The sequence below is a fragment of the Scyliorhinus canicula genome, chromosome 15, assembly GCF_902713615.1.
Source record: "Scyliorhinus canicula chromosome 15, sScyCan1.1, whole genome shotgun sequence".
Taxonomy (NCBI): Eukaryota; Metazoa; Chordata; class Chondrichthyes; order Carcharhiniformes; family Scyliorhinidae; genus Scyliorhinus; species Scyliorhinus canicula.
The window spans coordinates 78,835,663-78,854,389 of record NC_052160.1 but is presented as its reverse complement, the minus strand read 5'-3'; the positions used below and the strand labels follow the sequence as shown (position 1 = coordinate 78,854,389).

Sequence of the window (18,727 nt, the reverse complement as noted above, 5' to 3'; positions counted from 1 at the left end):
TTGAAGATTCTATCCCATTTACAATTTAAAGCTTTTGGAGAATAGGAGAACAAAATCATAGAATCCCTACAGTGCAGAAGGCCATTCGGGTCTCCAAAGACCCTCCGAAAGAGCACCCTATCTAAGCCCGCACCCCCATCATATCCCCGTAACCCAATAACCTCACCTGACGTTTTGGACATTAAGGAGCAATTTAGCATGGCCAGTCCACGTAATCTGGACATCTGTGGACTGTGGGAGGAAACCATAGCACCCGGAGCAAACTCACGCAGACACAGGGAGAATATGCAAACTCCACACAATCACCCAAGGACGGAATTGAACCTGTGTCCCGGCACTGTGATGTAGCAGTGCTAACCACTGTGCCACCATGCCTGTCTAAATGAAGGTGGGCGAGCTGTCACCTCCAATCTGCTCAGTCATACCAGTGGTTCACAACTAGTGTGCCCAGCGCAATGGTATGCCATGAAGGTTGCCCAAGTGTGCCAGGAATAAGCTTCAAAATTAGTAATACACATATGTTTTTGGAAATCCAATTTACCATCACCTCGAGCTCGGAGGTCTGCATCTCAAAATCCTAATGAACTTCAGGTCTCCCGACAGGCTTCACATGCGCGATTCGGATTCTTTGCAGGCCATATGTGTCTTCACACAGAAAGAAAACTCAAGCGCGCACGCAGAAACTCAGGGACAAGAGCTGGGAACATGGAGAAGCCTCAAAAAGGGGAGAGAGGATAGGGAAAAGTCCAAAAAGGAAATTCCAAGAAAGAGAAGACGAGGGGTCAGAACAGGAACCAACAAAGTTAAGGGAAGGAAAAACAGGCTCCAATTAGAGAAAGAGCGGCAGGGAGCAGACCCAAGTGAAGTGGGCTCGGGAGGAGATCGAGCAGTCAGAGACCTTAAGCCCCGAAGGTCTGAGCAGGCAACTGAAAGTTAGTAACTCCATGCTGTGAGGCAATGGCACTTCTTTGCAGTAGTTCTGCTTGGTACGGCAAAGAGCTGAAGATGAAGTTGATGCTTGAGCGTGCAGGTCTACAGATCTTTGAAAGTGGCAACACAAGTGGACAAAGTAGCCAAGAAAACATACAGAATGCTTGCCTTCATTGGACATGGCATCGAGTATAAAAACTGGCAAGTCATGTTGCAGTTGTATCGAACCTTGGCAAAGGCTGCACTTGGAATATTGCGCACAATTCTGGTCGCCACATTACCTGAAGGATGTGGAGACTTGAGGGTGCAGAGGAGGTTTACCAGGACGTTGCCTAGTCTGGAGGGTGTTAACTATGTTGAGCGGCTGAATAGACTCGGACTGTTTTCATTAGAACGACGGAGGTTGAGGGGCGACCTGATAGAGGTCGACAAGATTATGAGGGGCATGGATAGAGTGGCTGGGCAGGCACTCTTTCCCACTGCGGAGTGGCCAATCACAAGGGGGCATAGGTTTAAGGTCCATGGGGCAAAGTTCAGAGGAGATGTGCGAGGTAGGTTTTTTACACAGAGGGTGGTGAGTGCCTGGAATGCGTTGCCAGGGGAGGTTGTGGAAGCAGATACATTAACGGCATTCAAAAGGCATCTTGACAAACACATGGATAGGATGGTATAGAGTTATATGGCACAACGAAGTGCTGAGGGTTTTGGCTAAGGTTGGGATCATGACCGATACAGGCTTGGAGGGCCGAAGGACCTGTTCCTGTGCTGTATTGTTCTTTGTTCTTTTCTGAGGGCATTTATTGTACAGTATGATGAGGTTATCCATCTTGGTAGGAATAACAGCAAAAGGGATTATTATTTAAATGATAAAATATTAAAACATGCTGCTGTGCAGAGAGACCTGGTTGTGCTAGTGCACGCGTCACAAAAAGTTGGTTTACAGGTGCAATAGGTAATTAAGAAGACAAATGGAATTTTGTACTTCATGGCTAGAGAGATGGAGTTTAAGACGAGGGGGGTTATGCTGCAATTGTATAAGGTGATAGTGAGGCCACACCTGGAGTATTGTGTTCAGTTTTAGTCTCCTTACCTGAGAAAGGACATACTGGCCCTGGAGGGTGTGCAGAGGAGATTCACTAGGTTAATCCCAGAGCTGAAGGGGTTGGATTACGAAGAGAGGTTGAGTAGACTGGGACTGTACTTGTTGGAATTTAGAAGGATGAGTGGGGATCTTATAGAAACATATAAAATTATGAAGGGAATAGATAGGATGGATGCGGGCAGGTTGTTTCCACTGGCGGGTGAAAGCAGAACTAGGGGGCATAGCCTCAAAATAAGGGGAAGTAGATTTAGGACTGAGCTTAGGAGGAACTTCTTCACCCAAAGGGTTGTGAATCTATGGAATTCCTTGCCCAGTGAAGCACATTGAGGCTCCTTCATTAAACATTTTTAAGATAGAGATAGATAGTTTTTTGTAGAATAAAGGGATTAAGGGTTATGGTGTTCAGGCTGGAAAGTGGAGCTGAATCCACAAAAGATCAGCCATGATCTCACTGAATGGCGGAGCAGGCCCGAGGGGCCAGATGGCCTACTCCTGCTCCTAGTTCTTATGTTCTCATGATGTGTTCAGTCAGATTGCCATGGCTAAGATTTTGAAGAGAAGCGAAGAATCGTCTCTGATTCAGATGTGGCCAAATCAACAGAACCTCGGGAGAAAAAATGCGAGGTTCATACAGACAATACAGTGACAGCTAATTGCTCTTAGGATTTTCATGGACTGGTGATGTCTTTTCCCTGAATACCTCATTTGCAGGGAGAAGCTCTCAAACGCCACAATGGTACCAAGCAAGTTGACGCACCCTTTGAATACAAAACACTTTTCACTATCCAGAAAATATACACAGCATTTCAAGCACCTGAAAACAAAATGATGGAGTGAGAATGAGTCTCTATAATGTGCAAGGAGGCGAGTTACTTGGTGGTTGAAGCCGTAACGAAATCAAAGCCGCACCCGATTGGCAAATCTCTAATTGTGCCAGCAATTAAAAGTATTGAGAGAATAAGGTTAGGTGCTGAAGTCACCAAATAAATCAAGGAAGTTTCTCTTTTTGATAATACAATTAAACAGCAAAATGTTTCACAATGAAATGTCAGTTGATATTGAACATGTGCTTCAAGAGAAAATTTGACTCGTGGCCGTTCCCCTTCAAAACAAGTATACTGTTTTGGATGCTGTTGAGGGGGATGACCTACCGGGGGAAGGCCTTAGCGGCCAGGTCTATGGCAGTGAGTCTGGCTCTGGGGCTCAGAAGGGAAGGGGGGAGAATAGAAAAGCAATAGTAATAGGAGATTCAATGGTTAGGGGAATAGATAGGAGATTCTGTGGTCGCGAGCGAGACTCTCGGAAGGCATGTTGCCAAGGCCAGGGATGTGTCGGATCGTGTCTTCAGGATCATGAAGGGGGAGGGTGAGCAGTCAGAAGTCGTGGTGCACATTGGTACCAACGACGTAGGTAGGAAAAGGGGTGTGGAGGTAATAAACGAGTTTAGGCAGTTAGGCTGGAAGTTAAAAGCCAGGACAGACAGAGTTGTCATCTCTGGTTTGTTGCCGGTGCCACGTGATAGTGAGGCGAGGAATAGGGAGAGAGAGTGCAGTTGAACACGTGGCTGCAGGAATGTTGTAGGAGGGAGGGCTTCAGGTATTTGGATAATTGGAGCGCATTCTGGGGAAGGTGGGACCTGTACAAGCAGGACGGGTTGCATCTGAACCAGAGAGGCACCAATATCCTGGGAGGGAGGTTTTCTAGTACTCTTCGGGAGGGTTTAAACTAATTTGGCAGGGGAATGGGAACCGGATTTGTAGTCCAGCAACTAAGATAGCTGATATTCAGGATGCCAAAGCATGTAGTGAAGCAGTGGGGAAGGGAACACTGACAAAGGAGAGTACTTGCAGGCATGGAGATGGGTTGAAGTGTGTATACTTCAACGCAAGAAGCATCAGGAATATGGTGGGTGAACTTAAGGCATGAATCGGTACTTGGGACTACGATGTGGTGGCCATCACGGAAACTTGGATAGAAGAGGGGCAGAAATGGTTGTTGGAGGTTCCTGGTTATCGATGTTTCAATAAGATTAGGGAGGATGGTAAAAGAGGTGGGGGGGGTGGCATTGTTAATTAGAGATAGTATAACAGCTGCAGAAAGGCAGTTCGAGGAGGATCTGCCCACTGAGGTAGTATGGGTTGAAGTCAGAAATAGGAAAGGAGCAGTCACCTTGTTGGGAGTTTTCAATCGGCCCCCCAATAGCAGCAGAGATTTGGAGGAACAGATTGGGAAACAGATTTTGGAAAGGTGCAGAAGTCACAGGGTAGTAGTCATGGGTGACTTCAACTTCCCAAACATTGAGTGGAAACTCTTTAGATCAAATAGTTTGGATGGGGTGGTGTTTGTGCAGTGTGTCCAGGGAGCTTTTCTAACACAGTATGTAGATTGTCCGACCAGAGGGGAGGCCATATTGGGATTTGGTACTTGGTAATGAACCAGGGCAAGTGATAGATTTGTTAGTGGGGGAGCATTTTGGAGGTAGTGACCACAATTCTGTGACTTTCACTTTAGTAACGGAGAGGGATAGGTGCGTGCAACAGGGCAAGGTTTACAATTGGGGGAAGGGTAAATACGATGCTGTCAGACAAGAATTGAAGTGCATAAGTTGGGAACATAGGCTGTCAGGGAAGGACACAATTGAAATGTGCAAATTGTTCAAAGAACAGATACTACACGTCCTTGATATGCATGTCCCTGTCAGGCAGGGAAGAGATGGTCGAGTGAGGGAACCATGGTTGACCATAGAGGTTGAATGTCTTGTTAAGAGGAAGGAGGAGACTTATGTGAGGCTGAGGAAACAAGGTTCAGACAGGGCGCTGGAGGGATACAAGATAGCCAGGAGGGAACTGAAGAAAGGGATTAGGAGAACTAAGAGAGGGCATGAAAAATCTTTGGCGGGTAGAATCGAGGGAAACCCCAAGGCATTTTACACATATGTGAGAAATATGAGAATGACTAGAGCGAGGGTAGGTCCGATCAAGGACAGTAGCGGGAGATTGTGTATTGAGTCAGAAGAGATAGGAGAGGTCTTAAACGAGTACTTTTCTTCAGTATTTACAAATATGGGGCCATAATGTTGGAGAGGACAGTGTGAAACAGACTGATAAGCTCGAGGAGATACTTGTTAGGAAGGAAGATGTGTTGGGCATTTTGAAAAACTTGAGGATAGACAAGTCCCCCGGGCCTGACGGAATATATCCAAGGATTCTATGGGAAGCAAGAGATGAAATTGCAGAGCCGTTGGCAATTATCTTTTCGTCCTCACTGTCAACAGGGGTGGTACCAGGGAATTGGAGAGTGGCGAATGTCGTGCCCCTGTTCAAAAAAGGGAATAGGGATAACCCTGGGAATTATGAATGCGGAATACAGGGTTAACGGTCAGGTTCTCGGCAATGTGGAGGAGCAGAGAGATCTTGGGGTCTATGTTCATAGATCTTTGAAAGGTGCCACTCAAGTGGATAGAGCTGTGAAGAAGGCCTATGGTGCGCTAGCGTTCATTAGCAGAGGGATTGAATTTAAGAGCTGGGAGGTGATGATGTAGCTGTACAAAATCTTCGTAAGGCCACATTTGGAGTACTGTGTGCAGTTCTGGTCGCCTCATTTTAGGAAAGATGTGGAAGCTTTGGCAAAGGTGCAAAGGAGATTTACCAGGATGTTGCCTGGAATGGAGAGTAGGCCTTACGAGGAAAGGTTGAGGGTGCTAGGCCTTTTCTCATTAGAACGGAGAAGGATGAGGGGCGACTTGATAGAGGTTTATAAGATGAGCAGGGAAATAGATAGAGTAGACAGTCAGAGACATTTCCCCCGGGTGGAACAAACCATTACAAGGGGACATAGATTTAAGGTGAATGGTGGAAGATATAGGGGTGATGTCAGAGGTAGGTTCTTTACCCAGAGAGTGGGGGCATGGAATGCACTGCCTGTGGAAGTAGTTGAGTCGGAACCATTAGGGACCTTCAAGCGGCTATTGGATAGGTACATGGTTTACGGTAGACTAATGGAGTGTAGATTAATTTGTTCTTAAGGGCAGCACGGTAGCATTGTGGATAGCACAATTGCTTCACAACTCTAGGGTCCCAGGTTCGATTCCGGCTTGGGTCATTGTCTGTGCGGAGTCTGCACATCCGCCCCGTGTGTGCGTGGGTTTCCTCCGGGTGCTCCGGTTTCCTCCCACAGTCCAAAGATGTGCAGGTTAGGTGGATTGGCCATGATAAATTGCCCTTAGTGTCCAAAATTGCCCTTAGTGTTGGGTGGGGTTAGTGTGGAGGTGTTGACCTTGGGTAGGGTGCTCTTTCCAAGAGCCAGTGCAGACTCGATGGGCCAAATGGCCTCTTTCTGCACTGTAAATTCTATGATAATCTATGACTCCACAGATATTAGCAGACACTGCCAGGTCAAAATCAATGTCAGGTATGCTGATGGAGATTCTATCAAAGAGAATTTCTTCTCAAAGAGGAGATCTTGCGTGTCATGAATGCTTTTCTGGAGGAAAGTAATCTTAAATGGAGCGAGCGCTAGGATTTGCACTGCTGGGCAGGTTCCATCACAGGAAACGTCAAAAGGATTTGCAAGGTGAAGAACAGGATTCAGGCATCCTGATCAGCCACTGTATCCTGAACCGTGAAGCCCGTGTGCCAAAACAATGCCGCCGGAGTTAACTGCAGTATTAGATCAAAGTGAAAATTGTAAATTATGTAATATCACGATAGGGAGATGTTTGAAATTTTTGTCGATTCCCCGCTGGGTCACTGTCTGCGCGGAGTCTGTACTTTCTTCCCGTGTCTGCGTGGGTTTCCTCCGGATGCTCCAGTTTCCTCCCACAGTCCAAAGATGTGCAGGTTAGGTGGATTGCCACGCTAAATTGCCCTGAGTGTCCAAACTGGTTAGGTGAGGTTGCTGGGTTGGGGTGGAGGTGCGGGTTTAAGTGGGGCGCTCTTTCCAAGGGCCGGTGTAACATGATGGACCGAATGGCCTTCTTCTGAACTGTAAATAAATTCTATGAGAGTGCGATTCACCCAAGACCATTGTCCTTCGGGACATTTCTGCATGAGCAGACAATATCCCATTAACACAGTCTGAGGACCCAATAGAAATGTAGCTCCGGCCTTTTGTGTTAATGGGAATGGGCTATCAGCAAAAGAATGAGAATAGATTCAGGTATGATCACCTCAGGAGGGAATCTTTGTTTGAAGTGCTGGGCAGAGCATAGAGAGAAACCTTTTGGGAACAAAGGCAGGGAGAAACACGAAGGCAGCGATCGGAGAGGTCAAGAAAAAGGCCACAGATGAAGTATTGTAAAAATGCTGTTTTGAACAGTGAGAGGAACAGCACAGCCAGTGGGAAGGTCAGGAAACCTGCAAACTTAAAGATGCAAGCAGCCATGGAAAAGACCATGGAAAAAGCTAAAGAGAGAGAAAACTTTGACAAAGGATTCTGAAAGCGATGACCCTAACAGAAGAAAAATTGCTTCCCAAATCAAGAGTAGCCTTTGCCTGGATGTGCAAATGGAACGAGAGCAGAGTTCTAATGCAAGTGTTGTTTCATTCAAATTCATCTATTAAAGTTAAGAAATTGCACATAATCTGTTAAGTGTTAGAATTATGAAGTTTGAGAGTTTAAATATGGTTTTCTTTTCTCCGTTTTAATAAAGTTTTGTTTATAAAATAACAAAGCCCAATTGCTTCATTAACACTCCCAGAACAAATCTATCTTTTCTGCAGTCTTGAAACTTTAAAACGATATGCGCCTGGCTGTAACAGTCAATTGCGATTGTTTACTATTTTGTGTGAAGAGATGGGAGCCAAGTGCCAGGATTTACTCCTGCACACACAAGTGCAATGGTTGGCTCAGGGAAAGGCCCTCTCGTGTTTGAGCTTCATAATACACTGAAAGAATTTCAGCTCTGCATAAACTTGAACATAAAGATTTAATATGTGATGATTCTTGCTGTGCTAAGCTTGCACATCTTTCAGATGTATCCAGTGAAGTGGGGTGTTTAAAAAAAATTGACATTAAACAATACTAGTTTTGAGCAGTCGCATCTTTAAAAGAATGGCTATTCGAACCCTTTCTCAGCATAATAGTGTGGCAAAATAACAATCACAAACTTAATGACCTTCACAAGATGGGTAAGCAGACGTTTGATAAGAAGCACAGACTTCAGCCTTCAGTTATCGAATCATAGAGTCACAGAGGTTTACAGCATGGAAACAGGCCCTTCAGCCCAACTTGTCCATGCCGCCTAGTTTTTAAACCACACTAGTCCCAATTGTCCGCATTTAGCCCATATCCCTCTGTACCCACCTAAGTGCTTTCTAAAAGACAAAATTGAACTCACCTCTACTACTCCCTCTGGCAGCTGGTTCCAGCCACTCACCACCCTAGGTGTGAAAAAATTGCCCCTCTGGAACCTTTTGTATCTCTCCCCTCTCACCTTAAACTTGTGCCCTCTAGTTCTTGGCTCGTCTACCTTTGGGAAAAGACGTAGACTATCTACCTTACCTGTGCCCCTCATTATTTTCTAGACCTCGAGATGATTACCCCCGAAACCTCCTACGCTCCAGGGAAAAAGGTTCTAGTCTATCCAGCCTCAAACCATCAAGTCCTGGTAGCATCCTGGTAAATCTTTCCTGCACTCTTTCTAGTTTAATAATATCCTTTCGAAATAGGGTGATCAGAACAGGGCACAGTATTCCATACTTCTTCCCCACCCTGTCCACCCTTGGCTCTACTTTCAAGGAGTTATGAACCTGCACTCCTAGATCTCTTTGTTCTATAACCCCCAACACCCTACCATTAACTGAGTAGGTCCTGTCCCGATTCGATCTACCAAAATGCGTCACCTCACATTTATCGAAATGAAACTCTATCTGCTGGGCGGCATGGTGGCGCAGTGGTTAGCTCTGCTGCCTACGGCGCTGAGGACACGGGTGCAATCCCGGCCTCGGGTCACTGTCCGTATGAAGTTTGCATATTCTCCCCCTGTCTGCATGGGTTTCACCCCCCAAAACCCAAAGATGTGCAGGTTAGGTAGGTTGACCACACTAAATTGCCCCCTAATTGGAAAAAATAATTGGGTACACTAAATTTATTTAAAAACATTTTTTTTAAAAATAAACTCCATCAGCCCACTGGCCCAATTGATCAAGATCTCGTAACAATCCTGGGTAATCGTCTTCAATGTCGACTATGCCACCAGTGCAGTATCTTGTCAAAGGCCTTGCTAAAGTTCATGTAGACAACGCCGACTGCACTGCCCTCATCTACCTTCTTGGTTAACCCTGCAAAAGCTCACTCAGATTCATGATACATGATTTTCCATTCACAAAGCCATGCTGACTGTCCCCAATCAGACCTCATCTCTCGAAATGCCTTAGATCTAGTCTTTCAGAATACCTTCTAACAACATATCCACCACAGACATTCGGCTCACCGGTCTGTAGTTCCCAGGTTTTTCCCTGCGGCCCTTGTCAACAAAGGTACAACATTAGCTATCCTCCAATCTTCAGGCACCTCACCTGTGGCTGTCGACAATTCAAATATCTCTGCTAGGGGACCTACAATTTTCTCCCAAGCCTCCCACAACGTCCTGGGATACATTTCATCAGGTCCCGGGGATTTATCTACCTTGATGCGCTTTAAGACTTCCAGCACCTCCTTCTCTGTAATATGTACACTCCTCAAGACATCACTATGTATTTCCCCAAGTTCCCTAACATCCATGCCTTTCTGAACAGTAAATACCGAAGAGAAATGTTCATTTAGGATCTCATCCATCTCGTGGATCTGCAAATAGATGAGTTGTAGCTCCTTAAGAGGCCCTAATCTCTCCCTCTTTTGTCTTTTATGTATTTGCAGAAGCTCTTTGGATTCTCCTTTGCCTTATCTGCCAAAACAATCTGATGTCCCCTTTTTTGACCTCCTGATTTCTCTCTTAACTCTACTGCTCAATACGCTTCAGGAGACCCACTTGACCCCAGTTGCCATGCATGTCATATGCCTCCTTCTTATTTTTGACCATGGCCTCAGTATCCCGAGTCATCCGGGGTTCCCTACTTCTACCAGCCTTGCCCTTCACTCTAAAAGTAATGTGCTCCCCCTGAACCCTGGCTAACACACTTTTGAAAGCCTCCCACTTACCAGCCGTCCCTTTGCCTGTAAACAGGCTCCCCCAATCAACTTTTGAAAGTTCCTATCTAATACCATCAAAATTGGCCTTGCCCCAATTTAGAATGCTAACTTTTGGGCCAGACCTAGAATTCTGCATAGCTACCTTAGAACTAATGGAATTATGGTCACTGGTTCCAAAGTGATCCCTCACTAACACTCGTCACCTGCCCTTCCTTATTTCCCAAGAGATCAAGTTTTGCCCCCTCTCTAGTCGGGCCATCCACATACTGAATAAGAAATTCCTCCTGAATACGCTCAACAAATTTCTCTCCATCCAAGCCCCTAATGCTATGGCTGTCCCAGTCAATGTTGGGAAAGTTAAAGTCCCCCACTATTACCACCTTATTTTTCTTGCAGCTACCTGTAATCTCCTTACATATTTGCTCCTCAATTTCCTGCTGACTAAATAGTACCTGAAGTACAAACCACCTATCAAAGTGAACTCTCCTTTCTTATTTTTCAGTTCTACCCATTTCGGCTCAGTGGGCGAACCCTCGGATATATCCCCCCTCAGTACTGCCATGATATTCTCCCCATTTAAAAACGCAACTCCCCCTCCTCCCTTACGTCCTGTTCTATCTTTCCTACAGCATCTGTATCCTGGAACATTGAGCTATCAATTCTGCCCCGATAAAGGGGGCAGCTGCAGCCTGTACGAAGAACAAAGAACACAGCACAAGAACAGGCCCCTCGGCCCTCCAACCCTGTACCGGTCATGATACCACTCTTGGCCCTCAGCACTTCCTTGTGTCGTATCCCACTATACCCATCCTATCCATGTATTTGTCAAGATGCCTTTTGAATGCCATTAATGTATCTCCTTCCACCATCTCCCCGGCAACACGCTCGAGGCACTCACCACCCTCTGTGTAAAAAAACCTACCTCGCACATCTCCTCTAATCTTTGCCTCACGGACCTTAAACCTATGCCCCCTGGTGACTGACCCCTCCATCCTGGGAAAGAGTGCCTGCCCATCCACTCTATCCATGCCCCTCATAATCTTGTAGATCTCCATCAGGTCACCCCTCAACTTCTGACGTTCTAATGAAAACAGTCTGAGTCTATTCAGCCTCTCCGCATAGCTAACACCCTCCAGCCAGGCAACATCCTGGTAAACCTCCTCTGCACCATCTCCAAAGCCTCCACATCCTTATGGTATTGTGGCGACCAGAACTGTGTGCAATATTCCAAGTGCGGCCATACCAAGGTTCTATAGAACTGTAGCAGGACTTGCCAGTTTTTATACTTGATGCCCCATCCAATGAAGGCAAGCATACCGTATGCTCCTTGACTACTGTGTCCACTTTCAAAGATCTGTGGACCTGCAAGCCAGATCTCTCTGACTTTCTATATTCCTAAGAGTTTCGCCATTTATGGTATATTTCCCCTCTATGTTAGACCTACCAAAATGCATTGACTCACATTTATCTGGATTAAACTCCATTTACCATTTCTCTGCCCAAGCCTCCAATCTATCTATGTCCTGCTGTATCCTCTGACAATCCTCAACACTATCTGCGACTCCACCAACCTTGGTGGGCAGCACGGTAGCATGGTGGTTAGCATAAATGCTTCACAGCTCCAGGGTCCCAGGTTCGATTCCCGGCTGGGTCACTGTCTGTGTGGAGTCTGCACGTCCTCCCCGTGTGTGTGTGGGTTTCCTCCGGGTGCTCCGGTTTCCTCCCACAGTCCAAAGATGTGCGGGTTAGGTGGATTGGCCATGCTAAATTGCCCGTAGTGTCCTAAAAAGTAAGGTTAAGGGGGGGGTTGTTGGGTTACGGGTATAGGGTGGATACGTGGGTTTGAGTAGGGGCATCATTGCTCGGCACAACATCGAGGGCCAAAGGGCCTGTTCTGTGCTGTACTGTTCTATGTCTAGGTGTCATCCACGAACTTGCTAATCAGATCAATAAATCTGCTTATTAGGATTTTTAAGTGTGATAGCCAAAAAGTAGAAATACGTAATGCAGCCTTTGTACCAGACACACTGGAGGATCATGTTGTGTCTCCCAAGCATGCTTGTGAATAAAAATCCCTGTTACTGCATCTCACGGACTTGGGTGGTTCTAATCATTGGCCACAACATTTAGCCATGTGAATGAGCTGAACGTTAAATTGCAGGAAAAACGTGAACGTCCTGACTGCCACAAATAAACTTCAAGACTTCAGATCAAAACTGCCCCTTTGGTAGTGGTAAGTGGGTTGATTGAGATGTTCAAGGTAACATCAGCAAATTCTGGTGGCAAAATCATTCTCAATCTCATCTCCACACACCTTAAAACATTACAAGAGAAGTTCAAATCCTTTCCATAAGACTTTGACTGTGTATGTCATCCATTTAGTTAATTTTCTTTTGAATGAAATAAATTAGTCAAAGAAGAGGAATTCACAGAGCTCAGAGCTGAGCGTACACTGAAACTGAGGCTTGATTCCCCAGGACTCATTTTGGTTGCTTCTGGGGCAAGGATATTCATCGATTTCAGATTATACTATCTCAGCACTCCGACTATTCTCACAGCCTGTGTGAGTTGGAGTTCTCAGCACTGGCTTAGGTAAAAAAAAACAAAAGGAGGGACTGCCTGTCGGTGGAGCAAGACCTGTGGGTTTCCCTCTCATCAGTTCTTCCCTGGATTGAGACTGCTCACAGAAGAGGACCCAGGTGCCACTAACATTGCCAGTAAAATGCTGCTCACAGTATCTTCTTCATTTGCGGTTTGTGCTGATTCATGTACTTATAATTTTAATTGTTTTTTTACTGCCTGCCTCCATGTGGCAGTCTGGGGACAGTTCCAGTCCCCAGGGTCAGCATGTGTGCAGGAGGTGTCTCCAGTTACAGCTCCTGGAAGCTCGAGTTTCAGAGCTGGAGCGGCGGCTGGAGACACTGTGGAGCATCTGCGAGTCGGAGAGTATCGTGGACAGCATGTATAAAGAGGTGGTCACACCGCAGGCTCAAACTCCGCAGGCAGGAACGGAATGGGTGACCACCAGACAGAGCAGGAGAGCGAGGCAGGTACTGCAGAACAGATATACCGCTTTGGATACTGTTGAGGGAATGGCCTCTCAGGGGAAAACAGCAACAGCCAAACCTGTGGCACCACGGTTGGTTCTGCTGCAGAGGGGAGGAGTAATAAGTGTGACAGCGCAATAGTTGTAGGGGATTCAATTGTCAGGGGAATAGGCAGGCGTTTCTGTGGCCGCAAACGAGACTCCAGGATGGTATGTTGCCTCCCTGGTGCTAGGGTCAAGGATGTATCGGAGCGGGTACAGGACATTCTGGAGGGGGAGGGTGAACAGCCAGTGGTCGTGGTACACATCGGTACAAACAACATAGGTAAAAAAAGGGATGAGGTCCTCAAGGCAGAATACAGGGAGCTAGGTAGCAAGTTAAGAAATCGAACCTCAAAGGTAGTGATCTCAGGATTACTACGGTGCCACATGCTAGTCAGAGTAGAAATGACAGGATATATAGGATGAATACGTGGCTGAAGAGATGGTGTCAGGGGGAGGGTTTCAGATTCCTGGGGCATTGGGACCGGTTTTGGGGGAGGTGGGACCTGTACAAACTGGATGGGTTACACCTGGGCAGGACTGGAACTGATATCCTAGCTATTTGCTAGAGCGGTTGAGGGGGGTTTAAATTAAAATGCCAGGGGGGTGGGAACCTACGCAAGAAGTCAGAGAAAGATGGAGCAAGGACAAAAGCAAAAGGTAGAAAAGTGAATAAGATAAGAAAAGTGATAGGTGGAGAAACCATGGACAAAATTCAAACAGGGCAGAAAAATATTGGGAGCAAGACAAGCATTGTGAAACAGTCAAACTTAAAGGCTCTGTGCCTTAATGCACGGTGATGTGGAGATGCCGGCGTTGGACTGGGGTGAGCATAGTAAGAAGTCTTACAACACCAGGTTAAAGTCCAACAGGTTTGTTTCAAACACGAGCTTTCGGAGCACTGCTCCTTCCTCAGGTGGATGGAGAGATATGTTCCAGAAACGCAGGTTGGCCTTTAACCTGGTATTAATGCATGGTGCATTTGCAATAAAGTGGATGAAGTAATCACGCAGATAGATATAAATGGGTATGATATAATTGGGATTACGGAGACATGGCTGCAGGGTGAACAGGGATGGGAACTGAATGTCCCACGGTTCTCAGTATTTAGGAAGGACAGGCATAAAAGAAAAGGTGGTAGCGTGGCACTGCTGGTTAAAGAGGAAATTAACACAATAGTGAGAAAGGATATTAGCTCTGACAATGTGGAATCTGTATGGGTAGAGTTGAGAAATACCAAGGGGCAAAAAACATCAGTGAGTGTCATATATAGACCCCCAAACTGCACTGGTGTGGTTGAGAATGGCATTAAACAAGAAATTAGTGATACATGTAATAAGGGAATATCGGTGATCATGGGTGATTTTAATCTTCACATAGATTGGGCGAATCAAATTAGCCACAATGCCGTAGAGGAGGAAATCCTGGAGTGTGTACAGGATGATTTCTTGACCAATATGTGGAGGAACCAACTGGAGAGCAGGCCATCTTAGAATGGGTACGGTGTAATGAGAAGGGAATTATTGCTAATCTGGCTGTACGAGACCCCTTGGGGATGAGCGACCATAACATGATAGAATTTTTTATCAAGGTGGAGAGTGAAGTAGTTGATTCAGAAACTTGGGTGCTGAATCTTAATAAAGGAAACTATGAGGATAGAAGGCGTGAGTTGGCCTTGATAGATTGGGGACAGTTACTTGAAGGAATGACAGTGGATAGACAATGGCAAACATTGAAGGAACGCATGGAGGAACTACAGCAACTGTTCATTCCTGTCTGGCACAAAAGCAAAGGGGGTAAGAGGGCCAATCCAAGGTTTATAACGGAAATTAGAAATAGTATCCGATCCAAGGAAGAAGCATACAGATTGGCCAAGAAAAATAATAGGCCTGAGGATTGGGAGCAGTTTAGAATTCAGCAAAGTCTGGGAAAGTACAGTACGAAAGGAAAGTAAGGGGAACATAAAAGACTGACACTAAGAGTTTCTACAGATATGTGTAGAGAAAGAGATTGGTGAAGAGAAATGTAGGCCCCCTACAGACAGAAACAGGGGAATATATAATAAGGGACAAAGAAATGGCTGAGCAATTAAATACATACTTTGGGTCTGTCTTCACAAATGAGGACACAAATGTTGGAGAATGAAAGGTTTAGTGAGAGGGAAGAACTGAGGGAGATCAACATTAGTAGAGAAATAGTGCGAGGAAAACTGATGGGACTGAAGGTGGATAAATCCCCAGGGCCTGAGAATTTGCATCCTGGACTGCTTAAGGAGGTGGCTCTGGAAATAGTGGATGCACTGGTTATCCTCCGGGATTCTATGGACTCTGGAACTGTCCCTGCAGATTGGAGGGTAGCTCACGTCACTCCAATATTCAAAAAGGGAGTACTAGAGAAAGCAGGGAATTATAGACCAGTAAGCCTAACATCGGTAGTGGGAAAAATGCTTGAATCCATTATCAAGGGCTTGAAAGCGGAACATTTAGAAAGCAGTGGCAGGATCAGTCAGAGTCAGCATGGATTTATGAAGGGCAAAATCATGCTCGACAAATCTGTTGGAATTCTTAGAAGAGGTAACCAGTAGAATCGACAAGGGGAAGCCAGTCGATGTTGGACTTACAAAAGGCGTTTGACAAAGTCCCGCATAAGAGATTATTGTGCAAAATTAAAGCGGATGGGATTGGGGGAAATGTATTGAGGTGGATAGAAAACTGGTTGGGAGAGAGGAAACAAAGAGTAGGGATTAATGGGCCCTTTTCAAATTGACAGGCAGTAACCAGTGGGGTACCACAGGGATCAGTGCTGGGACCCCAGCTATTCACAATATATATTAATGATTGGATGAGGGAACAAATTGTAACATCTCAAAGTTGCAGATACCACCAATGGGGGGGTGAATTGTGACGATGATGCAGGGATCCTGCAGCAAGATCTGGACAGGTTGGGCAAGTGGGCAAACCAATGGCAGATGCAGTATAATTTGGATAAGTCTGAGGTTATTCATTTTGGAAGCAAAAACAGGAAGACAGATTACTACCCGAATGGTTGTAAATTGGTAGAGGGGAGTGTGCAGCGGGACCTGGGTGTCCTTGTGCATCATTCGCTGAAGGTAAGCATGCAGGTGCAGCAGGCGATAAAGAAGGCTAATGGTATGTTGGCTTTCATTGCAAGAGGTTTTGAGTATAGAAGCAGGGATGTGTTGCTGCAATTGTACAGGGCCTTGGTGAGGCCACACCTGGAGTATTGTGTGCAGTTTTGGTCTCCTTCTCTGAGGAAGGATGTTCTTGCTATCGAGGGAGTGCAGCAAAGGTTTACCAGACTGATTCCAGGGATGGCGGAACTGTCATGTGAGGAGAGATTGATTAGGTTGGCATTCTTCTTGCTGGAGTTCAGAAGTGGGGGGGGGGGGATCTCATTGAGACTTATAAAATTCTAACAGGACTAGAACATGGAACATACAGTGCAGAAGTAGGCCATTCCGTCCATCAAATCTGCACCGACTCACTTAAGCCCTCACTTCCACACTATCCCTGTAACCCAATAACCCCGCCTAACCCTTTTGGACACCAAGGGCAATTTAGCATGCCCAATCCACCTAACCTGCACGTCTTTGGGCTGTGGGAGGAAACTGGAACACCCGGAGGAAACCCACGCAGACACGGGAAGAACGTACAGACTCCGCACAGTTACCCAGCGGGGAATCGAGCCTGGGACCCTGGCGCTGTGAAGCCACAGTGCTATCCACTTGTGCTACCATGCCGTCCATGCTACAGGGTAGATGCTGGGAAGATGTTACCAATGATAGGTGTCCAGAACCAGGGGTCACAGCCTGAGGATTCAGGGTGACCCATTTTGATCAGAGATAAGGAGACACTTCTTCACACAAAGAATGGTGAGCCTGTGGAATTCATTACCACAGGAAGTAGTTGATGCTAAACCTTTGAATACATTCAAGAGCGGCTGGGTATAGCACTTGGGGAGAATGGGATCAAAGGCTATGGGGGGAAAGCAGGATTAGGCTATTGAGTTGGATGATCAGCCATGATCGTGATGAATGGCGGAGCTGGCTCGAAAGGTCAAAAGGCCTCTTCCTGCTCCTATCTTCTATGTATCTATGAATAAGAAACAACTTTGTTCCAAACATTAACTTTCACATTGAGACATGAAACTTTGAAAAACTGAAAACCAAAAATCTTTAATGGGGAGCACTTTAAATTGTGTACATTTTTAATAAAAAATATTGATTTTGGTGAGGATGTCATTGTAAACTGCCTGAACAATTGAAAATGGTATTAGATGGTGGCTTGATGTGTTTCAGGAGGTTTTAAAGATAAATAGCATGTTAGTTGGTGGACTGCTGACAGAAAAAAACATTGATGTATACTTATTAATCTCCAGGTCTGATTGTGTGTGATCAACTCATTGAAGTTCTATGTACTGGGAAGCCAGAAATGTACAATTGTATTAATGAATTGCCCCATTTAAAAATTCTTCACTCTGCTAAAATTGACCAATATTCTCTTCGCCTGTTATGCCTCTACCATCTGCTTCACAGTAGAATTCAGTGATCCAGGACCAGCTTGTATTTGATGTTTTTCAAAATCTGCACTTTTGAGCCTCACTTAGCTAATCATCACCTAATCAACTCCAGGCACAACCTCCCTCAAGCCATTTCTACATTTGCCAGTGGATTAAAGGTGATGAGTTCCTTTCACCTTTTCTTACTTGGAGAGCTCGACGGTTTAGACGATTAAATGTGTCCCTAGTTTGGCCAACGGGGCTGCAGGTTGGAAATCGAGACTCTTTTGATGCTGTAACAAGTATAAAATATAAAGCTGGAATCTCAACGAGATACATGGGGAAAAAAGCCACTGCTTTCTGATAGCCAATGAATCAGTTTCAAATAGAAACGCAAGTTAACATAGAACATAGAACAGTACAGCACAGAACAGGCCCTTCGGCCCTCGATGTTGTGCCGAGCATTGTCCGAAACCAAGATCAAGATATCCCACTCCCTGTCATTCTGGTATGCTCCATGTGCCGATCCAATAAACGCTTGAAAGTTCCTAAAGTGTTCGACTCCACTATCACAGCAGGCAGTCCATTCCACACCCTAACCACTCTGAGTAAAGATCTTACCTCGGACATTCCTCCTATGTCTCCCACCCTGAACCTTATAGTTATGCCCGCTTGTAACAGTTACATCAACCCGAGGAAATAGTCTCTGAACGTCCACTCTATCTATCCCTCTCATCATCTTATAAACCTCTATTAAGTAGCCTCTCAGCCTCCTCCACTCCAAAGAGAAAAGCCCTAGCGCCCTTAGCCTTTCCCAACTAGACCTATCCTGCAAACCAGGCAGCATCCTAATAAATCTCCTTTGCACCCTTCCAATGCTTCCACATCCTTCCTATAATGAGGTGACCAGAACTGCACACAATACTCCAAATGTAGTTCACCCGGAGCCCATAAAGCAG

At 45.7% G+C, this 18,727-nt stretch overlaps 1 protein-coding gene across 3 annotated transcripts in view; it reads right to left on the bottom strand.

Annotated features, from left to right (window-relative positions):
• ipo9 (importin 9) overlaps window positions 1–18,727 on the bottom strand; it is a 210,315-nt gene that overhangs the window by 5,871 nt on the left and 185,717 nt on the right. The gene's annotated exons all lie outside the window — the stretch shown is intronic.